This window comes from Mobula hypostoma, chromosome 27 (genome assembly GCF_963921235.1).
Source record: "Mobula hypostoma chromosome 27, sMobHyp1.1, whole genome shotgun sequence".
NCBI lineage: Eukaryota > Metazoa > Chordata > Chondrichthyes > Myliobatiformes > Myliobatidae > Mobula > Mobula hypostoma.
In genome coordinates, this window is record NC_086123.1 from 9,985,001 (window position 1) to 10,011,106 (window position 26,106).

Sequence of the window (26,106 nt, forward strand, 5' to 3'; positions counted from 1 at the left end):
TTATTTCCATGAATGCCGCTCATAAATCTACTGCTGCAAATGATACTTACAATTTACCATGATGGAGCTACTCAGAGGAAATTTATTACGTTAATCAAACTGGATCGGTGCCAAATCAGAAGAAATTATAATTGGATCAGACATTATTTTACTAGAGCTAACTTATTCCATATTTTTATTCAAATATTTTGTCCCAGTTTCAATTCATCAGGAATTAATAATGAAAAAAGAAAGAATCAAGTGTACTAAAAACCTAAAATTAATATAGAAGTGCAGAGCAGGTCATGATGATCTGAAAGAGAGGTTAATGATATGGATAGAATTTGAAAAGTTATTGAAATTCTGAAAGAAGGATACTAGAATGTCCATGTATTTCAAAGTAAAGGAGGTTACCAGTTATGTAATTAAACATCATCAACCGTCATTGAAATCAGAAGGACAAGATTGATCTGCATGGTATGAATTTCTCCACATGAACTCGTGCCTGTAAAGCAACAAAATGGCATCTGCGATATCCATGTGATTTGTGGATGAATTATTGCTGACACCTTACTGTTTTGTATCCACCAGAGATCTTCAAATGAGATAGATTGTGATGACAATCAGCTTGTCTTTATGAAGCTTACTTTATACCCTCTCTCTTCTTCACTCAACAGAGCGTGCAGGAACAGCTCTTCATCTACTTAAAGAAATTATCCATTATCTACAGGTTAGTTGCTGATTAAATTCATTGGCTTATTGGTGGGACTTGACAAGCATTTAATGTTTCCAAAGGAATTATAAGTCATGGGACTGTTAGAGCACAAAAAAAGTTTTGTCATTTTGTCAGTTAATCTCATTGTTAAGTTCTTCCTAGAAACACTGCAGCATTTCAAAACTTTTTCCCTTAAGCTTATCCAGTGTCTTCATCAAAACGACAATTGAATCTTCTTCCATCGTCCTATCAGAGAGTGAATTCCAAATCACAAATAATCACTGTGCATTTGAATTTCCTTTGGTCACTTTTAGTTTTACTACTTCAAACATGTGGCTGCAAGTACTTGTGATTCTTACTCACGTTGTCTTCATAGATGTGAACATTTTAATCAAATCTCTGCTCTAGGACCTTCTCTTGCTCCAGCAGGCGCATTCCAACCTTTTCTAGTCTAGAACAGAACTGAGGTTCTGGCAGAATACCCAGTGGTTGGCCAGTAATGTTGACACAGTGAAGCATAAAGACAACAGGACCATCATGCAAAGTATCCATAACCTTGGCTACCTGCAAATCATGCAGGCGCGACATGAGCTTGCAAAAAGGCACATTGTACACCGAATGAATATGTATATAGTATGGCATAACAGTTCACAAAATACCTGCTCTTATTTGGGAGTCAATTTTAGACAAAATTCATATGTAACCCATTTAAATAATTATTTGAGAGAATTTCCAGACCAGCTGTGAGCACTATGTCAATTTTAGCCTTTACATGAACTATGTAGACCATTCTAAAGAACCTTTGCAGTACTTGGCAGAGTGAGAATTAGGACCTGCCGTGGTCTTGTTCATGAATAATTATGAAGAGACTAGTCGTATTGTGAGTAGTTCAGGAGCACGAGAGAAGGAAGGAGGCAACCTAGATTCTAATCCTACTTAGTCTGTCAGGAAATCACTCAGCCTAAAGCAATAGCAGTACTAACAATGCCAGTTCCCACACTTTAACTACCCTCCACCATTGACCAACACAGTACAGTGCTTGACCACAGAGCAAACACAAAACCCACCACAAAATGAGTAGTCCAAAATCTAATGTCATGCATTTTTACTAACAACAGTTGATTAATCACTCCTGTGCATTCCTGGTATTTCTGTGTGATCTTGTCTGCTGTAATGCTTCTAGGCAGGGCTTCAGTAATTTCTGGAAGGCTCCAGATGGTCCCAGAGGCCAACCATAGGTTGTTCGAAACATCCACAGGTTTGCATCCACCAGGAAATAGCAAGAGCAGTAGAAGAGTGTCTGTAACTGGGATCCTGATTGGTGTTACATTAAGAGGCAGCAGCAGGATTGTCCTCCGTGGGGCCACAGACTCATCTCTTGGTCAGTGCCTCAACCATCCAAATAATCTCGTCGACAGATTACTGAACTGCTGGGACAGTGCGCCAGCTGCTTTGCACCCTGCTGACCGCAATCACAGCAGTAAGTTTTTTTTCCTCACATGGCAGCAGGGATACCTTGCATGACACCAGTCTGAGATACTGCAGCTGAATTTAGAGATTGTTGCTTGGGTGCTAAGAGATGGACCATTAGTGGTGGCATCATGGTTGGGCCTGTAAACATGCTAATGTAGTTGGCTGCTTATCTAAGTCATTCCTGGGAATGAAAAGCTTAACATATGAGGTGCGGTGGTTGACTCTGGGCCTTGGAGCTGTTGTTTAAAAATCTCATCCCTGTCTGTGTCTTCACTAGTGGCTCACTAATGGAGAAAGAAAACGACAGCATCTTAAATACATGGGAAAGCAAACAGTTGGGGCTCTGAGGAACTTGGAAGTGTCAAACACAAACATGTTTTAAAACACATCAAAACTTACCATTTTGGTTGGATTCTGCACCTCAGCTGTGAGAATATCTCAGCGGAACTGATCACCTGATCCACAGAAAGAAGCCTATTTCTTCAAGAGACATTCTGAAAGAGGTGGACATCGGATCACAGACTGGACATCCAATCCAAGATGTTAACAATGAATGGTCTTGAATGGAAAATTCTAAAAGTAATGGATACAGTCCTTCCCACCACTGAGCACATCTACATGAAGCATTGTCGCAGGAAAGCAGCATCCATCATCAGAGACCCCCACCACCCAGGACATGCTCTCTTCTCACTGCTGCCATCAGGAAGAAGGTACAGGAGCTTTAAGGCTCACATTACCAGGTTCAGGAACAGTTATTACTCCTCAACCATCAGGCCCTCGAACCAAAGGGGATAACTTCACTTGCCCCATCACCGAAATGTTCCCATAACCTATGGACTCACTTTCAAGGATTCTTCATCTCATGGTCTTGGTAGTTATTGCTTATTTATTTATTATTATTATTTCTTTCTCTTTCTCCTTGGAGTTTAGAAGAATGAAGGGAGACCTCATAGAAACATTTCGAATGTTGAAAGGCATGGACAGAGTGGATATGGCAAAGTTGTTTCCCATGATGGGGGAGTCTAGTACGAGAGGGCATGACTTAAGGATTGAAGAGCGCCCATTCAGAACAGAAATGCAAAGAAATTTTTTTAGTCAGAGGGTGGTGAATCTATTGAATTTGTTGCCACGGGCAGCAGTGGAGGCCAAGTCATTGGGTGTATTTAAGGCAGAGATTAATGGGTATCTGAGTAGCCAGGGCATCAAAGGTTATGGTGAGAAGGCGGGGGAGTGGGACTAAATGTGAAAATGGATCAGCTCATGATAAAATGGCGGAGCAGACTCAATGGGCCGAATGGCCGACTTCTGCTCCTTTGTCTTATGGTCTATTTGCAGTTTGTTGTCTTTCGCACACCAGTGGAATGTCCAAGTTGGTGCGATATTTCATTGATTCTATTATGGTTATTATTTAACTCAGGATTTATTGAGTATGCCTGAAAGAAATTGAATCTCAGGGCTGTATATGGTGACATGTATGTACTTTGATAATAAACTTACTTTGAACTTTGAACTAAATGTAGAATTGGATATTTTTCATCTACCTGTGACTAGCTGTACCATCAGAGTCATATTTAATTCTGGAAAATAGGTGCAATTTTGACCTACATTGTTAGAAGAATAATTTCCTGCAAGTTTCGGTAGAACTAAATATATTGTATTTACTTCATTTACTGTTTACAGGAAGACCTATTTACCAGCAGGCGTATTGCTTGGCTTAACATATGAGGAATGGCTGATGGCTCTGGGCCTGTGCTTGATGGAATTCAAAAGGATGAAGGGAAATTTAAACCTACAGAATAGTGAAAGGCCTGGATAGGGTAGATGTGGGGAGGATGTTTCCATTCATGGGAAAGTCCAGGATCCGAGGGCATGGACTCTGAGTAAAGACCAGACCTTTAGAACTGAGATGAGGAGCAATTTCTTCAGCCAAAGCATGGTGAATCTATAGAATTTGATGCCACAGAAGGCTGTGGAGGCCAAGTCATTTGGGTGTGATTAAGGGACAACTGATATGCTCCTGTTTGCCAATGGGGTTGAGGGTTGAAGGGAGAATGGGATTGTAAAAAAGATATCGGCCTTTATTGAACGGCAGAGCAGATTCATGGGTTGAATCGCCTAATTCGGTTCTTAAATCTTATGGTTTTAAAGTTCAATAATGGGGGGGAGGGCATACATTCAAGGTGAAAGGAAATAAATTCAAAGGAGTTGTGGAGAACAAGTCCTACACAGAAAGCGGTAGGTACATGGAAAACACTATTGGGGTGAAAGTGGGGCAAATACGGTTAAGAGTGTCTTAGATAGGCAAATGAGTATATAGAGTATGGAATGATAAGGATATTGTGAAGGTAGCTGGGATTATTTAATTACTAGTTTAATTATTTCAGCACAACATTATGGACTGAAGGGCCAGTTCCAGCTGTAGCTTTCTATGTCTATGTCTGTAATGTTTACTTGAATGCTGGACCACACTGCAAAGGACTCAGGATGGTGCTGGACAAAAGTCCTTGACACTGGCTTACTTTTAGCTATCCCTGTGCATCAAACACGTCGTTCTGAAAAATCATCGGTTTTGCTCTCTGCTCTGCCTCATTTAAAGGCTCGTATGAGTTCTCAGAACAGTCACTTGTGTGACCTCACCCTCCAGGTAACAGGCAGCTCTCCTATCTGTCACCGTAACATGTCCCGACGCAGGCAGATCCCGTCTCTAAATTGCAAGCAGTGCCAATATCTGAAGCAAAGTGTGAAATCAATTGGCCTTTCATCTTCAATATCTCTGCCAGCCTGCTACTCCATCACTATCTAGACAGGTTGTGACAACCTGAGTATCTGAAAGAAGAAAGTGGCTGAGGAAGAGGGGGAGGTCAGGGGCTTGGGGTGCTGACAGAGGTTCTGATGGCAGGACTGACAGGCAGATGGAAAGTAAAAACTGAATAATTACATGATCTTCAGTTGTAAGCCAGCAATAATTATTGGACCAGGAGGTGGTGGGATATGAGTGTACCTTATATAATTATCTAAAAGAATGTAGAACACCACAGACCCTTTGGCACACAATGTTTTGCCAACATTTTAACCTACTAAATCTAACTCCTCCCTCCTGCATTGTTCTCCATCTTTCTATCATCCATGTGCCTGTCTTCGATAGATTTGCTCCCCACCCATCTACTAGCTTCTGTCTCAGCGATGGTCAGTGGAGGAGCACGACTAGTAAGCCCACCTGTGCGTGCCTCTGGTTGTACGAGAGGGAGGGGTACGCGCAGCATGCACACTGTGAGATATGGTTGGAAACGTATGAGGATGAGATGGTTGACTCCTGATTGGTAAAAACATGATTTGGCTGCAATGGTGAGAGTAAAGCCTTCGCTTTTGGCATTCACATTCACTGACCTTGACACTCTGAGGAGGTGGCTGAACTTTTTGTGGCACTGTATATAGCACTTGGGGCTTGACCTCCAGATCCTTCTGCCTTCTGTGCACATGTCCAGAGGGCTTCCTGAGCCCTTGGGCGATTAGGCATCTGTCTTGCTCTTTGCACAGGACCCCACTCTGTCCCATGTTTCCCCATTTGTGAATCCTTCTAGATTGGAGGGATGCCAGCCTACAGCCGACTACAATGCACCTCCCCACTCTGCAGCCAGCCACTCAGGACACTGCTTCCTGCTGATGTGTTCAACCAATGAACAGCACTGCTAACACAGCCTGTGTGCTGAAGTCATTTAATGAACAGGCAGCAGAAATTTGACATTCTGTCTGCATTGCAATCAATGGACATGAGTTAATCGTATATCATGTTGCCTGTGCACCTTTTCAGCAGCTCTCACACTTAGTCACCAGGGAGTTTTGGTTAATCTTCATCCCTGAACCAACCAGACTTTTAAAAAGATTACAAGTTATCTGGGCATTAACTCAATACTCTTTGCAAGAGCTTGCCGAATACAAATCGACTGTAGCTTTATCTTAGTTACAATAGCATCTCCCCCATAAAAAAAATTCATTGCTTATAAAACACTTCGAGGTTCTGGAAGGCATTTTAGAAATGCAATTCTTCCTTTTATCAGCAATGCCTTTTTATATATAAATGAGGGTGATGGTTGGGGAGGGTGTGTTTTTATTTGTGATCTGTTAAATGTCAGATGGCTCACATACATTAAGACTGCCTAAAAATGAGCAAGCACTGCATGTACTGTGCTTACTCAGAGCAGGTAATTAATATACCCACACTTATGAATCATGTCTGTGCTGCACAGGGGATCCAATTTAGAACATGGATCTCACACAAAAAAAATCATGAGAAATAGGTGTTTTGAAAGAGAAAAGCTTCAATTTGACTACGAAAGTTCATTCAAATCTAGCCGTTGATCATTAAGGCTTATAGGCAACCAGACGTAACACCTTCCTCAAATAATGTAGCACTGGGCTATCATATTAAATGATGTAATTGCACAGTCAACAGTGGTACTCACGATGTTGTCGGCAATCTCCTGTGCATTTCGCACAAACAACTAAATCAAATTTGCAGAAGGGCATTCAGTGCAAAATGAAGTTGCCTTGTTGCTGTCGAGGAGCGCACCAGTGGACGCAGAGCCCCAAGCGTTTGCAGAAGACACCCTGCACTCCCTACACTGCCTCTCGCTGCTTGAGTGCCTCTTTCTGCTTTTAAATGGTTTGCAGCTAATAACAATTACAATAGAGCAGACTGTTGAGAGAGGAAAAGCCCACAGCGGCTGAGAGAAAGCAGGTTTTAGCAAACCACTAGGGACCCTGGCAGAGAGAAACGATTCAAATCAAGTTGACAGCAGCAAAGCTTTGACTGAAGCTTGTGCTGATAGGGGGAGGTCATGGGAGGCGATATTGCCATTTACAAACTGATTTCTGATGTGATTTTTGCACGCAATATCCATTCTGCCATCCACATGTTTCCATAAAAAACACTCTTTTATAAAATAATATTTTAATGCCCACTTCCTTTAGCAATTTTTAAGCGTAGGAATCTCTTTCAGTGGAAAATATCACAGGGCAGATGTGGTGCTGTTAACAGACTTGTGAAAGATGTTTTTAAACAGTTGGCTTGTAGAGCGGTTTTCTGATATTGTCACTTCCATTTTATCAGCCAAGTGTAAAGTTACAATAACAGGCTTTCACTCCTGTGTGATGTCACATTTCCTCAGAGGAAGAATCAGCATGAGCCATTTTCTAACATAATCCCAATTAAATAAACCAGACACTTCAACGATGGCAACATTGTGAGGGAAATTCTGAGTGCACCACAGCAATATTTACATTTAACTGCTGTATACCTGCCACTGTAGTGTACAGGTGCGCAAAGAACCAGAAAGAATTATTGGTATAGGCATCATACGAGCTAGTAGGCAGGATTATCTTGTAGCTTTTTCATCTAACAGCATAGGCATCATACGAGCTAGTAGGCAGGATTATCTTGCAGCTTTTTCATCTAACAGCAGTTTGTCGTGTTACTTTACTTTCCCTAATTTATTCTCTGGAATCTGCTCACCTTTTGATGATGTGCATTTCCACAGGTATAAATTCAGACTGTTCTCTCATCCATTAACCTATCCTTTACGGGAGAGCTACGTACAGCAATCTCAGGGCACCACTTGACTATAAAGGGAGAGATTGGTTCTAAGCAGGCTTGGAACGTCCTTTTAAAATAATCTGGATGCATCTGGGAACAGAAAACTTGGATCATGTTGTAGATGCACTTCCATTTGGCATTAGTGAGTCAAGCAGCAGAGAATTTCTTTCATGGGAGAAACTTATAGAAATAATATTGCTACGAGTGAAAATCTGTTCAATTCCAGATTTTAATTTGAATATGCAAACGGAGACTGATTTATGGACAATGCATGACTTTGTCCTGTTGACCACAAAGAATGCACATTCACATGACCCACTCGTTAGTGCATTATTTCGGCGAGTTAGCTCTCATTAAGAGGTAAAGAGGGACTGGAAAGTGTCCTGAAGCAGGATCGCCAGTCTGAAGCCAGGGCTTGGAACTTCAGTTAAAATTCTGTTCCCTGTCCACAGTATGTCTCACTGCTATGGGAGAAAGGAACGGGCAGCAGCTTAAAAACCTGGGAAAGCAAACAGTTAGTCTGCTGAGGAAGCAGAAGCGTGTTTTATAACCCATCAAAACTTACCATTTTGGTGAGCTCCTGCACCTCAGATATAAGGAACGCTGAGAAAATCCCAGCAGAGCTGACCAAATCTCAGATCCACAAACGGAAGCCCAGTCCCTTAAGAGAACCCTGAAAGAAGTGGGCATCTAATCACTTAGTGGACCTCCAATCACAGCTCCCTAATAATCAAACAAATGTAGGACTGGATATTTTTTAGCTATCTGTGACTAGCTGTATCAACTGTGTTACATTTAAATCTGTTTTTTTTATCGAAAGTAGGTGCAATAATGTTCTATATCATAGAAGATTCATCCCCTGCAAGTTTCAACAGAACAAAATATATTGTATTTATTTCATTTACTGCAGAAAGGAATACCTATTTACCAACAGACATAATGTTCAGGACTGTAATCTAATGAATCAGGAAAATTGTCAGATAAAGTACAGCTCTCTACAACTAGTGGAGGGTTTGATGTTTTTTTTTATCGAAAATCACAGGAAGAAAGTATTAGTAGTCTTGAAATATGCAGACCCACATTTTTCATCTGGATTGTGTGTAGAGAAAACTGACAGCTCTGACTCATTTTCATTTTGGTTTCTTACAGCATATGATGATGGAATGGCATGATTTAACATGCTGATGTACTGATCTGAACTATTCCATTGGACAAAGGCATAATGAAAAAAAGAACGAACACAAGAGATTCTGCAGGTGCTGGAGGAACCCAACAAGTCAGGCAGCCTCTATGGTGGGGAAGAAATAGCCAACATTTCAGGATGCGACTGTTCATCAGGACTGGAAAGGAAGAGGGCAGAAGACAGACTAAGAAGAATAAGCTGGTCGGGGTCACCTATTGTGTTCGGTGCTCCTGGTGCCACCTCCTCCACGTCGGTGAGACCCAGCACAGATTGGTGGACCTCTTCGGCGAGCACCTTCGCTCTGTTCTCCGCAATGTGCAAGATCTCCCGGTGGAACCCATTTCAATTTAACTTCCCATTCTCGTTCTGACATGTTTGTCCATGTCTTCCTCTACTGCCACGATGAGGCAAATCTCCTGTTGGAGAAGCAACAATTCATATTCCATCTGGGTAGCCACCAGCCTTGTGGCATGAACGTCAATTTCTCCAGCTTCTGGTAATCACTACCCCCCCTTCCCTTCTCTCTTTTCCAATTTTCCATATTCTGTTAATATTCTCTCCCCTTATCTTCTCCTCATCTTCTCTTTCTTCCATTGTCCACTGTTCCTCCCCAACTTGATTCCTTTTACTTCAGCCTTTAGTCATTGTCATAGTCATAGTCATACTTTATTGATCCCGGGGGAAATTGGTTTTCGTTACAGTTGCACCATAAATAATAAATAGTAATAGAACCATAGATAGTTAAATAGTAATATGTAAATTATGCCAGTAAATTGTGAAATAAGTCCAGGGCCAGCCTATTGGCTCAGGGTGCCTGACCCTCCAAGGGAGGAGTTGTAAAGTTTGATGGCCACAGGCAGGAATGACTTCTTATGACGCTCTGTGTTGCATCTCGATGGAATGAGTCTCTGGCTGAATGTACTCCTGTGCCCAACCAGTACATTATGTAGTGGATGGGAGACATTGACCAAGATGACATGCAACTTAGACAGCATCCTCTTTCCAGACACCACCGTGAGAGAGTCCAGTTCCATCCCCACAACATCACTGGCCTTATGAATGAGTTTGTTGATTCTGTTGGTGTCTGCTACCCTCAGCCTGCTGCCCCAGCACACAACAGCAAACATGATAGCACTGGCCACCACAGACTCACAGAACATCCTCAGCATCGTCCGGCAGATGTTAAAGGACCTCAGTCTCCTCAGGAAATAGAGACGGCTCTGGCCCTTCTTGTAGACAGCCTCAGTGTTCTTCGACCAGTCCAGTTTATTGTCAATTCGTATCCTCAGGTATTTGTAATCCTCCACCATGTCCACACTGACCCCCTGGATGGAAACAGGGGTCACCGGTATCTCAGCTCTCCTCAGGTCTACCACCAGCTCCTTAGTCTTTTTCACATTAAGCTGCAGGTAATTCTGCTCACATCATGTGACAAAGTTTCCTACCGTAGCTCTGTACTCGGCCTCATCTCCCTTGCTGATGCTTCCAACTATGGCAGAGTTATCCGAAAACTTCTGAAGATGACAAGACTCTGTGCAGTATTTGAAGTCCGAGATGTAAATGGTGAAGAGAAAGGGAGACAAGACAGTCCCCTGTGGAGCTTTACCTCTTCCACCAATCGACTCCCTCTTCATCCCCTCGCCCCATTCACCCACCTTCCCCCTCACTTGGTCCCACTTATAACCTGCTCACTTGTATTCACTCCCCCCCCCCAACCTTCTTATTCTGGCTTCTGCTCCCTACCTTTCCAGTCCTAATGAAAGGTCTCGTCCCAAAACGTTTTATGCCCTTCACAGATGCTGCCTGACCTGCTGAATTCCTCTAGTATTTTATGTGTTTTGCCCATGTCCTTTTTTCCTGAAGTAAGTTGTAGCCTGGTCATCTGGGGATATTGGTGACTATGGTGGATGTTTGCATACCCTGACACATCACTCAGAAATGGATCACAGCCAAGAAAAGGAAAGATCCCATAAACAGTAGTAAAAGTGCTGTGATCAAGCATTTAACAAACATATCTGAAACCCTGATTTAAAATTCAGAATGTTGTATTTGAGATTTAAGGTATGTACCACTGACAAATTGCTCAAATCTTCTTTGGCGATTCATTGTCTAACTAACCGGGCGAAAGGATGACATACCTTCTGTATCTGATGGCCTTCATGCTGAGGTCCTGGAGGAGGTGGTTGCAGAGAATGTGAATTCATTGGTTGCAATACACCAATACTTTCCGGGCAGGTTCCATAGGATTTACAAAGCCACAAATATAAGACCTCTATTCAAGAACCGAACCACTGCCATGGACAGTCCGAGGCCTGGTTGCAAAATGAGGAGCATTGGGCTTGCCGCTAGCAACCCTATCCTAGAAAAAAACCCAGCGCCACAGAAATGACAACAGAAACTCCAAAGAGCTCATCCCCGGGAGAGGAAGAACCTTTGAAGGTAGGCTACTCCTGGAGACAACTTGAAAGACTGGCCAGGGACAGAGGACAGCAAGCTGCTGTTGGCGGCCTATGCCCCAGCAGGGGTGATGGGCTTAAGAAGAAGAAGAATTATTCAAGAAGAAGGGGAGATAGAAAACAAGGCATCATAGCCAGTTAAATTAACATCCTTGTATGGGAAAATGCCAGACTCCTTCATAAAGGAGGGCATAGCAGACACCTAAAACATCAAAAGACTATCTAGAAGAGTTAATATGCTTTTATGAAAAGGAATCATGTTCATCAAACTTGCTTGAATTCTCTGAGGATATATAAAAGAAGAGAACTAGAAGATGAAGATTTTGGATTCCCAGAAAGCACTGGATAAGGTAATGGGTAAAAGCTAACTGCACAAGAGTACATGTGACTGGGGATAATATATTGGCATGGATAAGTACATAACTAACTAACAGAAAGCAGAAAATTGGGTTAAATAGGTTATTTCTGGAATTTCATTCAGTAACTAATGAAATGCTTCGTACATCAATGCGGAGTGTTAACTGTTTATAATCTCTACTAATGCATCAGATGAATCGACTAAGTGAACGGCAGTCAAGTTTGCTAATGATACAGAGATAACTGGGTGAGCAAATTATGAAGATGACTCAGAGAATATAGAGGGATGTAGGTAGGTTATGTGAATGGGTTGGAACATAACTGGGAAAAGATGAGGTTCTTCACTTTAAAATGCAGACTGAAATTAAAGCAAGTTCTTATTTTAAAATCAGAATGAGATTCAAAATTTGGTGAATCAAAGGGATCTGGTGGCCATAATACATGAAGACATAATATGTTAATATGCAGCTACTGTGTGTCATAGGAGCAGAATTAGGCCATTTGGTCCATCAAGCCTGTTCCACCATTTGATCATGGCTGATTTATTTTCCCTCTGAACCCACTTCTCCTGCCTTCTCTCTGTAACCTTTGACGTCCTTACTAATCAAGACTCTATCAACTTCCGCTTTAAATGTACCCAATGACATGGCCTGCACAGCTGTCTGTGGCAACGAATGATACAAATTCACCTCCCCCTGGCTAAAGGAATTCCTCCTCATCTCTGCTCTAAAGGGACATCCTCATATTCTGATGCAGTGCCCTCTGGTCCTTGACTCTCCCACTATCAGAAACATCCTCTCCATGTCCACTCTTTCAAGGCCTTTTAATTAAAAAAAATGCTAACTGCGGGGTGTAATGCACCACATGTGAAATGCTGCATAGACCTTCTGTCTCAGTACTTCAGGAAGATGTTTTGCATTGAAGGCAGAGCTGAGCAGGTTCACTAAATGGTTTCCTGGGATGATGAGGTTGATGAGTGAGAGATTGAACAGAAGAGACCATGCTGACTGGAGTACAGAAGAAAGAGAAGAGACCTTATTGAAACATAAAATGCAGAGAGAGATTGATATTGATGGGAGGAGAATTTGGCGACGCGACACAGCGCGCATGGCCGTTCCGAATTGATATCGATATGTCTTAACTAGGGGGCCATGCACAATCCTGATTTGATGGAGACAGCTGTGAGAAGCGCAGAGGAACACCTGGAGAAACTTCTGAAATGCCCGCTTTGCTGCCTCTGCTACTGTGCGATCGAGAATCTCTGGAGGGGAAGGCCCCAAATCCTCGGCTTTGCCTATTGCCTGTTGCCGGGGCCGGGGTTGAAGCGCTCGGCAGAGATGGTGCTCGGCGCTCGGTGTCGGAGAGCTGGTTGGAGGCTTGAAGTTTTCGGACAGACTCGGAGTCGGACTGTGGTCGGATGCTTCCAGGATGCTGCTTCGGCAAGTTTGCGGATCTGGAAGTCCACCGTCTGCATGAGATGATGGGATTTTCGAGAGACTTTGAGACTTTTTACCGTGCCCATGGTCTGTTCTTTATCAAATTATGGTATTGCTTTGCACTGTTGTAACTATATGTTATAATTATGTGGTTTTTGTCAGTTTTTCAGTCGGTTTGTCATGTGGTTCTGTGATATCATTCTGGAAAAACATTGTATCATTTCTTAATGCATGCAATACTAAATGACAATAAAAGAGGACTGTGTGTCCTCATGAACTAACCTAATCTAATCTAATCTAATAAATGGATATTTCCCCTAGTGGGGTTATCTAGAACTAAAGGTTATAGTTTCAGAATAAGGGATTTGCCCATTACAGCTGGAAAAGCAGAGGAACCTTTCCTACTGGGTTGTGAAGCTTTTGAATTCTCTACACCAGTGGAGGTGTGTCACTTAATATATTCAAGATGGAAATTTACTGACATTTAAAATCCAAAGGAGTCAAGTGGTGTTGGGGAAATGTGTACTGAATTAATCACGATTATGGTGAAATGACGGGACAGGCTTAAATAGTTGATTGGACTATTCAGATCCTGCCGTTTATGCTATAATGATCTCATGTAATCAGTGTATCCCATCAAGAAAGCCCAAAAAGGAAAATCAGCACAACTTAGCAGGAAGACCTGATTTGTCCCAGCAGGTAGACCTAAGCCAGCCCAGCAAGATGGCTCAGAACTTCCAAAATGGCCTTTGCCACCTTGACAAGGAAAGCTACACATCAAAATCCAACATTTCCTCACATCAGAACTCTATATCCCAGCAGGAAAACCATCAAATATCATTAGAGACACCCAGCAGGAAAAGAAAGAACCATTACATCTCTGTTATTCGAAGCGTTTTACTAGTCCTTTAAAAGTACCAGCATAGAAGTCTACTGTCCAAATCTCATAATTCTACTGGAGCATAAACATCCCAAAGACTGTAACAAATTCTCCACGGCAATAGGCAGGCTATCTAGTAAACATCATAAGCACAGGAAGCAGGGAGGCAGAGATATGGACTAATTACTGCAAAATAATACTGAATTAAGTGGCATATCAGCCACATATTTGTCATGTGTCATGAATGGCATGAGGGGCCGAATTCCGCACTCCTGATCCCTGATCTTAGCTTTTCACATTCTGAAACATTCACCAACGATCCAGCGTTTAAGTCAGAATCGGCCACTGAAAAGAAAAATGGATTTATTTGCTTCATACTCATTTTGGCTTATTAGAGAATGTTTACACTTGTGTGATAGATTTCTGATTTGATTTTAAAACATGTTTTGCCGATAGAAGATCATATTTCTAACAGAGGGCTCTGCATGTTCAATGGCAATTTTTATATTCCACAGCAGCTACATCTTGCTTTCAAATATATGTATCTTGGTACATCTACTTCAAGCAGCTCATTAGAGTGAGGAGAATAAGAACACAATATTCAGAATGCAGAACTGTGGTGACAACGGGAAGAGGTCACCTATGCTGTTACCTGTTTTGACAGATCTGCAAGAATTTTGAAGCGATGTTTCAGGAGTTCTCACAACCTAATAGAATTAGGCATGGGAGAGATTTCATATTAAGAATCAAAAGGCCATCCATCTAGTAGAGGTATTTAACTTGATATCTCAGTCAATAAATTAACCAGTGTAATGTAGGTGTATGCAATGGATTCTTAACCTTTAACAAAAAAGATATGTACAAGAAGCTGAAAAAGACAGTGCAGATTATTCAAGGGCCCTTCACGTAACCACAGGGGTATAGATAAGGATGGCGTGGTAGTGTAATGGTTAGCATTATGTTTTACAGCACCAGCAACCCGGGTTCAATTCCTGTCGCTAACGGTGAGGAGTTTGTACGTTCTCTCCGTGACCGTGTGGGTTTCCTCTGGGTGCTCCAGCTTCCTCCCACAGTCCAAAGGCGTACCGGTCGGTAGGTTAATTCAACACTGTAGGTTGTCCTGTGATTAGGCTGGGGTTAAACCAGGGGATTGCTGGGCAACACGGCTCAAAGGTTAGGAAGGGCCTACTCTGTTCTGGGCCTCAAGCACCTTTGCTCACTGAGGTTGGGTGAGACTCGAACTAGGGTGAAACGTGAAGTATTTAAAGGAAACGTGAAGGGGGACCTTCTTCACTCAGAGGGTGGTGAGAGTGTGGAACAAACTGCCTGCAGAGGTGCTGGATGCAGGTTTGATTTCAGCATTTAAGAGAAATCTGAATCAATGTATGGAAAGGAGGGGTATGATCCAGGTGCAGGTCGATGAGACTAGGCAGAATAACAGTTTGCATGGACTAGATGGGCTGAAGGATCTGTTTTTGTGCTGTAGTGTTCTATGACTCTATAATTTCTTCCACACATTATTGCAAACTACAAAGCAAGTAATCATGTGAGAATATTTTGAGGGGGTGACAGCTTTAAAGCAAGAATACTGGTCATAATTAATATGAAATATGACAACCATGTGGTGTGATCGAAGACTCCATCCACTGTGCTGCCTTAAGTGAGCTGAGTCAGGGTAATGCAAAATCAGAAACTGCAGGAAGTACCTAGCAAGTCAGGCAGCATCTATGGAAAGAGAGAATTAAAATTTCAGGTCTCTGTCCCTTCATCAGCACTGGGTAACAGAGAAAACAAGCTTTTTTTTTAAGTTATAGTGAGTATGGAGTAGGGATGTATAGGACAAAGGAAGTATCTCTGGCAGGGTGAGGGCAAGACTTTTATGGGAATAAACTTGATGAAGTTATCTAGTGAGCATGGTAATGAAGACAGTTAGAGAACACAAACAATGGAATATTGAAGCTGTGAAACTTAGAGTGGTTATATAGAGGGCAATTCAGGATGCAGGAATTAACTGCACACTTTTGGACTGGTCAGATGCAGTTACATACTCCTGGCCACAGGATACTGATTCCTGTTGGAATGTGTATATATTTATTCACTACAGACAATAGCTGGCTCAGAATTAATTTTCACCATCTCCTTCTCACCACACCCTCCACTGCTCCAGCAGTAGAAGACTAATGCCAGTAATGGAACTTACCCCAGCATGAAGCTGCAGGATAATCAGAATGTACCAAGTTTATTTTTGGAGAACAGATGCGATCATCAGCTCTCTGGATCATAGACAGTGTCCGTTCCCAGGGGCAGAAATTTGAGTGAAAGGCATTTTATTGGCACAGCAAGAGGGAAAAAAATAACTTCATTACACTGTGCTGCTGCAACATGAGAAGACAGCAATTATACTTCCTGGTTTCCTGGTCCTATTTAATTTTTACATTATTTATTCATTCATAACCAATCAGAACCTGATGTAGAGCAAGTTCCAGCTATTGGCTGAAGAGTGAGAGGCTCGTTTGACGCAGTATCAATAATGTCATTGCTGGCCAAGGGAAACATCTAACCCAATATGTTTACTTGCATATTTTGAATAGATTATGGTTGAAATTGGTTTCTACCTCATTGAGCAAACTTAATGTTCTACCACATTAAAGCTCTTTCCTATTATCTTCTTGAGGACTTTGCAGGTGCCAATAAATGCACCAGTTCCGATCTGCTTAAATGAAACAGATTCACATCTGGAGCTAATTAGCATTAATAATTTCCTAGTGGGGTTCTGCATAACTGGAACAGTTGTTATGATCTTGGATTGTAATTTCAAAAGGCCATTGTATCAAAAACCGATCAGGAATGCTTTGTTGATTTAAAATGGACAAAAGAACTATTGCAGAAAATAATCTGAATTGCTTATAAATTTTCTCTGAGGTGATCAGTATATACCTATCACTTCAACCTTCATTTACGTAGCATGTTTAACCATATAAGATGTCCCAAGATGCTTCAAAAATGCACCTGGCAAAAATTTGCACTGAGCCAAAGAAGTGGTCATTAGGAACAGTGCCCAAAGCTTTCTGAGAATAGCAGGATTTAATGTGGCTTCTTAGGAAGTGGAGAGAAGTAGAAAGATGGAGAAGGTGAGTGTTAGTTGAATTGTTTAGTCCATTGATAACATGATGACCAATGGTGAGCAAATGATGATGGGCTTGGATCAAGGCTAGAGCTGGAAGCAGACAAGGTTCAGAAATCTCTGAGGAGATTAGAGCAATAAGGGAAAAGCGGAACTTGAAACATAGAAACATAGAAACATAGAAAATAGGTGCAGGAGTAGGCCATTCGGCCCTTTGAGCCTGCACCGCCATTTATTATGATCATGGCTGATAATCCAACTCAGAACCCTGCACCAGCCTTCCCTCCATACCCCCTGATCCCCGTAGCCACAAGGGCCATATCTAACTCCCTCTTAAATATAGCCAATGAACTGGCCTCAACTGTTTCCTGTGGCAGAGAATTCCACAGATTCACCACTCTCTGTGTGAAGAAGTTTTTCCTAATCTGAGTCCTAAAAGGCTTCCCCCTTATCCTCAAACTGTGCAAGGCTTAAGTGTTATAAAGTCAAAACATTGCTGGACTGAGAACCAGCATAGCTGGCTAGCAGAGTGGATCAGGATTGGCACAAGTTAGGATTAATGTAAAATTTTACAGCGTTTAGCTATATTTTCTCATTTCATACTCGAGCCAAGATCAATATAGAACCAGCTCTCACAAATGGAACACTGTGTTGGCATTTTACTGTTATTCACGTCACTGCATTTTTATCTGTGCTTAGAAGATTAAGGTGTTTTTGCAAAGCTCATCAACATGATAATATTTCCCCTTTAACTGGTTACAGTGGTTACTAGAGGGATTATTGCATTGGTTCCAAAATAATTAGTGCACACAAAAATTCTGCACTTCATTAATAAAAATTGTTATTAATTCTAAAACAAAAAAAAACAGCAGGTGTCTTGGCATCTGAAGGAAAAACATAGATTAGTTTCCAGATGGCGCCCTTTTGTCAAAATCTTAATAATTAATTAATTTGGTCTTTTCAACATTTTTTAAATTAATTTAAATTTGTTTTTGATTGGGATTTCTGTATTTTAATTTCCCTTCAAATCTGAAGATGACAAAAAATTCTTCAGTCAAACCAATTATTTTGTATGATCTGTCAATAGGTATCCACAAAAAGATCAGTAACAACCGATTAGGGTTTGCCATTACTTTGAGCCTTGTTTCATTGTGGGGTCAGACACAAGTCCATTCTGGAGTCATTGCCAAAGAGCCTCAGTTCAATAACTGGTTGGTGAGAGAACTCAATGTAACATAGAGTGTCCCTAAACAACCACTTGACCAATTTAACCTAAGAGCTCTATATTAGTGAATGTTCTGTTTTATTGATTAAAGGTATCAACAATAAACAGCGTTATTTCTTCCTGCATTTAACTGCATGGTCCTGTTTTAATATAGGGGTAAGGAGCAGTTATCTTGAGGTGGAGGAGATTGACCGCAGCAGCAGTGTCTTTATATGACTGAGGAAGCAAAATAGCTTTCTACACTTTACACATGCAAAGTGCTGGAGGAACTCAGCAGGTCAGGCAGCATCTGTGGAAAGGAGTAAAGAGTCAATGTTTTGGGCTGAGACCCTTCATTGGGACTGGAAAGGAGGGTGGAAGAAGCCATAATAAGAAAGTGGGTGGAGGGGAAGGAGAATAAGCTAGAAGGTGTCAGGTGAAGCCAGGTGAGGGGGGAAAGATAGGTGGGCGAGAAGCTGAGAGGTGATAGGTGGAAAAAGGTAAGGGGCTGAAGAAGAAGGAATCTGATAGCAGAGGGTCATGGGAGAAAGGGAAGGAGAAGGGGCTCCAGAGGGAGGTGACTGGCAGGTGAGGAGAAGGGAAGGGGTAAGAGGGGAGCCAAATAAGGAAAGGAAAAAGAGTGAAGGGGGAGGGGGACAGAAGTTACTGGAAGCTAGAGAAATCAATGTTTATGCTGCCAGTTTCGAGGCTACCCAAACGGAATATTCCACATGGCCTCATTGTGGCAGTAGAAGAGGCCATAGACCGACATGAAGAAGTGGGAATGGGGATCGGAATTACAAGCTTTCACCAGTTTTTGCTGGGAAGGCCATTCACATTAGCTACTGCCTACACGCCTCTTGTTGAATTTTCTGGGACAACGGTCTGCTTTTCCCATATGTGGCATAAACGAGGCCATTCTCTCATTTTAATATGAGTGCGGCATTGAGCTCAGATCTTGCAGACAAACGGCTGTCGTGGACGTCTTGTTATGTTATGAGGAAGCTGCAAATAATATAGAAAATGACATTTATACTTTGAAGGTGTCAGAAAACAATTGCTCAAGAAACACCAATATTCGGATGGGAATCAAGATAAGCCATCATTGGGGACCAGAGGCGTATGCTATCCCAGCATCATCAGGTGAATTTGTGGGTTCAACAAAAGTACCGTCAGCTACGTTACAAAGATCACAGAGAGTACAAATCATACTGACTCGTTGAAAAATTCAAGAAGAACAACTAAGTAAATCATCGTTTCACTTCTCAATAACACACCTTCAAATGGGGAAGCAGGAAAGTGAGCTTGCACTCTGCACAGGGAACACTGAAGGACATGTCAGAGAGGGTCAATTAAACATCAGAACGAAAGTTCAGCCTGTGATGTTTCCTCTAAACTCCAGTGCAGCACCAGTCTCCTGCTGTGACAGGTTAATCAGAGGAAGTAGATAGATTGACGATGGATCGGGATTGGGTTAGGTATGGAAATATTCAAATTTTAGCTCTTGGGCTGCCTATCCATATTTACTTTCAAATATGCATGCACAGGACACAACTGAATCCCAGAGACTCAAAGAGATTAAAGATGCTCGGATAAGGTGCAAAAAAAAAATAAGTCATAAGGCCGAGCAGCATCTGATGCCAGGTCTCAGCCCATCCTCTTGCCTCCACAGATGCTGCTTGATCCACTGAGTTTCTCCAGCAAACTGGTTTTTGAGTCATCTGAACTTTAGCATTTCCACTTGAGTATATCAAGTATGGCGTGTAATGTGGTCCTGCAGACTGGATTTGTAAAGTTTGCAAATGTGTTCAAAGATTCAATGTGCAATTATTATTATCAAAATATGTATGCAGTAAACAACCCTGTGATTCGTCGTCCACACGGACAACCATGAAACAAAGAAGACTATGGAAACGGCTCAAAGAAGAGCACCAAACCCATCCCCCGGCACAAAGGCAGACAAATTGCACAAATGAGCGAGAAATAGAGCATAAAACACAAAATCGAAAGAGTCCAGGCATATTCAGTTCAGATCAGTTCTAGTTTAATCTAGCGCTGTGCCATTCATTACCTGCAGGCTGCCCCGATCAAAATCGCCCAAGATAGCAACAAAAAAAAGGAGTGACCAGAAACCAGAAACACATCATTACATGAACTACAGAGTCCAGTCCACAAACCTCGTTAAATTAAGCAGGAAGATAGAATAAAATATGTAATATCAGGTGTAAACGATAGTCATTGTTTTAAGGTGATCACCCCTTTAAGATAAGGCAACTGCAATATGTATATCAAGTTCCAGTGGCTGTCTGTACATACACGCATATGTGCAGTAAACTTCGTATGTCATTTTTCATGTGCTTGTGTCCACTGGAATCAAGCGATTGTCTCTTCAATGGACATTATTATATTAGAGAGAAAACCTCTGATCTCAATTTGTTCTACAGTGGCGAAGAGGACAGGATGGCAAATAACAAAAGGCAAAGTTGTTAAGAATGAATGCCGTGTGCCCCAGGTGAAAGGTAGACCGCAAGTGACTTTGTCAAAGGGTTAAGAATTCATTGAGCTCACATATTTCACACTTGGTATCGATATATTTAATATCCAATCATTTTGGGTAGGAAAATCATTCTTTTCTTGTAAATTTTCCATTGTATCACAAGAGGGAAGTATATGGTTGGACAGCTCTTTACTGCGAGGAAGTGAAATTACTTAGAAATGTACCTTTTGAGAATGCACTTGTTCAATTTCCTTATCTGCATCGGTGGCTTTCTCTGGACTTGAGAAATATTGTCTCCTTTCATTCTGAAAGAACTCTTGTATGTGTGTGTGTGTTTTTTTCACTTCAGCTAAATCTCACTGAAGGGAGTATTTCCCAGAGATTTTCTGTGCATTTTTATTGTTTTTTTGATTACAGAATCTGAACTTATCTGAAAGATATGATTAACTTTGTACTTGTATTTAGAATTCAAAAAAAATAAGTGATTACTTTGAGCAAATGATTTTTATAATTTTCTGAAACTTAATAGAAAATTGTTGTCATCTATTTAATTGACCGTGGAACATGGTAATCATTTTAGGCTCCTCCCACTTCATTTTGCCTCCAAATCCGGTTAAGATGAATCATTTTAGGAGAAAGCCAATAAACCACATTTGTGGCTGGATCATTTCTAAAAACAACTTGAGGTATGTAATATTTTGATATGTTTAGCAATACATATTTGTTAATATTTGTATCAGTTGATTAACATGCTAATAAAACACTTCAGGGAAGAAACCACTTTTTCTCGCTCTATGGTCTGTCAAGTCTTTGCCCTTCCCAAAGTGAACACAAGGAAGTCAGAATAAGCAGTTCAAAGTAAATTTATTATTAAAGTACATATTTGTCACCATATATTACTCTGAGATTCATTTTCTTTGCAGGCATTCACAGTTCAACAAAGAAGTACAATAGAATCAATGAAAAACCGTATGCTCACAAAGGCTGATAAACAACCAATATGCAAAAGAAGACAATCAATGCAAATATTAAAAAAAGTTAATAAATAAATAGATAAATGTATTGGGAATATGAGTTATAGAGTCCTTGAAAGTAAGTCAAGGAATCAGTTCACAGTTGAGATGAGTGAAGTTATGCACGCTGGTTCAGGAGCCTGCTGGTTGAGGGTTAATAAATGTTCCAGAACCAGTTGGTGTGGAACCTAAGGTTCCTGTACCTCCTTTCTTCTTTCAGCTGCGAGAAGAGAGCATGGCCTGGGTGGTGGGGGTCCTTGATGATGGATGCTGTTTTCTTGGGGCAGCGCTCCTTGGAAGCTAATGGTCAGAAAACAGCATTCAGTTCCTGGTCATTATTTTAAAACTTCCCATTCGCTTCCAAATTCCAGATTCTGGTAGAAAGACAGTTAATACTCCCCAAGACATTCCTTTCCAAGTTTGGAATGCTGGATTTCACATAGCTTTCTCACTCATTAGCCTATTCTTATTCTCCCAGAATGCAATACATTGAATATATTAGACCACAAATCTTCCTCCCGGAGCTGTGTCCCTAAACACCTCCATCAAAGCACCGCTGCCCTCTCAGCTCCCAGAACTTCCACATCAGTTTCTTTAAATCCATTTGCATTTGATATATTTGCATGTTACAGACAGGTTTGTCTCCTGTCTATTGTTAACTCCTCAGTGGAAGTGCATTTCATAAGATAAACATCATGGTCTACTGATCTAAGTAAGGTAGTAGACCATATCCAGGTTCTCTGCATGATGCCCAACGTCATTTTTCATTTTAGGGTTTGGCTTTTGCTTTACTGACTAATTCAGTCTACTACCCAGAATGGCTAAGAGGAAAACCAGAGAGGTCCCAGTGGATTGTGGTTTCCTATGCACATTTCCTACATTCTGTGAACTCGTTTTAATTGTTGTAGAGAGTAAATACTAAATGGTGTCTTTCCTCAGAGGGAAATGTCTGGGAAATCTAGTGGATGAAGTTTTGTATCTGCTTTTACTTTTATTTACGTTATATTCTTTGAATCAGAAATTGTTTAATTCTTTCACTGCTCTCCAATGCTACATATCCCTTTCTCCATCTCTTCTACTAGAAAACCAGTGAAGAAATTATGAAGAACGATTGAACCAAGGACAATGACTGCAAGACCTAGTTTCTGGCTGAATTGGATGGAGAAGATTCATTGGTCCATACGTGTTAATGGACGTCAGATAAGTAGACCATCAACATTTTGAAACTAACTCAACTTTAATCCATCTTCAGTCTATCCACTATAAGCAAAATTGTCTTAGTAGACTAGGTATGGACCAGAAGAGGAGTCTTTATAGAATATTGTCTTGAGTTCAAAATTGTATATTTTTTTATTTGATTGTGCATATGATGACCTTCCCAGTCATTAATTTTCTTTCTCAATTCTGCTATATTTGTTTCTTTTCTTTACTTTTCACCGTGCCTTTTCCTTTTTCTTGCCCATCATTCTTTATGAATAATTGCGGGCAGTTAAGTTAATCACCCCAGTAAATGAGGAACACCTTTATAAACCTGGAAGCAGCCATTGCACCAGCAAATAACCTACACAGCCAAAGGCACACTTATTCAGGAAGAAGAATTCTAACAAGTGGTCCGGCAACGAAGAGTGGAGTTAATCAAGCATATCCTCCACATATTGCAGCAAAATAGTGAATTGCTATTTTCAAGGTAACTTTTTCATTACCACACCCGTTTTTTAAGATCAGCATAGCTTCCAGCAACCAAATGTCCTGAATGTATTTTTTGTGTGTTTCAACAGTGTTCTTCATATGAAAGGGAAAGTGCTTGCAAAAGAATGCTAGAAGCAGACTATGATCTCTGCTTGCTGCTGTAAGGAAGAAGGTACAGGACCTGTATGAACCTGTGTTCAGGAACAGTTATTACCTCTCAACCATCAGGGTCTTGAACAAGAGGGGATAACTTCACTCAATTTCCGTCACCCCATCACTGAACTGTTTCCATAACCTATGGACTCCCTTTCAAGGACTCTTCATCTCATCTTCTTGATCTTTATACTCTATACTTTATTATACTTTATACTTTATAGTCACCAAACAATTAATACTAGAACGTACAATCATCACAGCGATATTTGATTCTGCGCTTCCCACTCCCTGGATTACAAATATTATTGCTTATTTATTTAGTTTATTTTGTATTTGCACGGTTTGTTGGGTTGTTTTTGCACACTGGTTGTTGTCTGTCCTGTTGGGTGCAGTTGTTAATTGATTCTATTGTGCTTTTTGTATTTAGTGTGATTGCCCACAAGAAAATGTATCTCATGGTTGTATATGGTGATATATATGAAATTCAATAATAAGTTTTCTTTGAACTTTGAAGATAGCTACTTTGGCCAGAAATTTGTGGGAAACTTAATCTTGTAGCTTCCATTTCTTAAGACACCTCCATCCATTCTCCAGTGTCTCAGAGGCCAAACGATGCACCTCGTAATTGAGAGTCATGGCTTCTATAGTGAAAATATTGCCTGCTGAGCCTGTGTCAGTGACATCCTGAGTGTGTTCTTCAGAGTATAGATGTGGAAGATTACTTCTGGTGACACATTTACACAGTCACATCATTGTGCTATATATAACTTAAAGGAGAAATCCAGTTTACTCTGGCAAAGAATGTACCACTCTCTCTGAATTTGATCAAGCATGCTGCATTTAGTGACATGAGTGGGAACCTACAAGATGGAAAGCATATGTGTATCTTGGCTCATATGATTACGTCTTCTTGTCCTGCCTAAAAGCCTGTGGAGATTTTTAACGAATGCTGGTGAACAGCATTTAGTTAATATGCTGGCTAACATATGCAAAGTGGTTATGCATATGCTGCATATGTTTAAATAATTGGTCTATCTTCATGCATGATATAATGGCAAAGACACAAGGTCTGGAGTGCAGGAGAAATTAACTAAGAGGGCAATGAGCACATTTTGCCCTTATTTAGGAAAGGATATACTGGTGCAGGAAGCTGTTCAAAAGAGATTCACTTGGCTAATTCCTGAGATGAGTGGGCTATTCAATCACACACCACTGAGGAAATTAGAACTATGTTCTTTAGAATTTAGAAGAATGAGGGTGATCTTACTGAAACATATTAGATCCTTGGGGACAGTTCAGGATGGATGTCCACAAGTGGGAGAATCTCAAACAAGGAGACAGAGCTGCAAGATTAAGAGGTGAGCCATTTAAGGCTAAGATGCATTGGCCTCTTGGCTGTGTATCTCGGAAATACTCTATCAGGAGGGTTGTTATTGAGGCTAGTTTGTTGGGAGTATTTAGAGAGGAAGCAGATAATTTTTTGAAAAATCAAGAATTGAGGGCTATGGGGATCTGGCACAGAAACGGAGTTGAATGGTGAGGCAAGCTCGAGGGGCTCAGTGGCCTTTTCCTTCTCCTTGTTCTTCAGCAGTCCAAGGTACCCACCTACTTCAAGCAGGCTTCAATCAAACCAGTGCCCAAGAAGAACGTGGCAACCTACCTCAATGTCTATCATCCAGTAGCATTTACACCCACCTTGATGAAGTGCTTTGAGAGGTAATGTAATGTGAAAAATCAACTTGTATGCTGATTGAACATTGTTCCGAAAGTCATCAATAGGCTCCAAGACCTAGGCCTCAATACCTCCTTGTTCTACTGGATCCCCCAACTTCCTCAGCTGCAGCTGCCAGTCAGTTTGGATTGGCAACAACATCTCCTCCACAATCACCATCAGCACTGGTGCACCATGAAGTCTGCGTGCTTAGCCTCCTGCTCTACCTGCTTTATATCTATGACTGTGGGGCCAAGTACAGCCCCAATGCCATACTTGCGTTTGCTGACAACACCACTGTTGTTGACCTATTCAAAGATGGTGACAAATCGGCATACAGGAGGGAGATTGAACTTCTGGTTGAACGTTGCCACAACAACAACCTCTCACTCAATGTCGGCAAAACCAAGGAGCTGATTATTGACCACAGGAGGAAGAAACCAAAGATCCATCTGCCAGTCCACATTGGAGGATCGGAGGTGGAGAGGATCAGTAACTTTAAATTCCTTGGGGTTGTCCTGTCAGAGGATCCGTCCTGGGAGCTGCATGTAATTGCTATTACAAAAAAGACAGGACAGCATCCCTACTTTCTTAGAAGTTTGTGCAAATTCAGTATGTCCTCTAAAACTGTGACAAACTT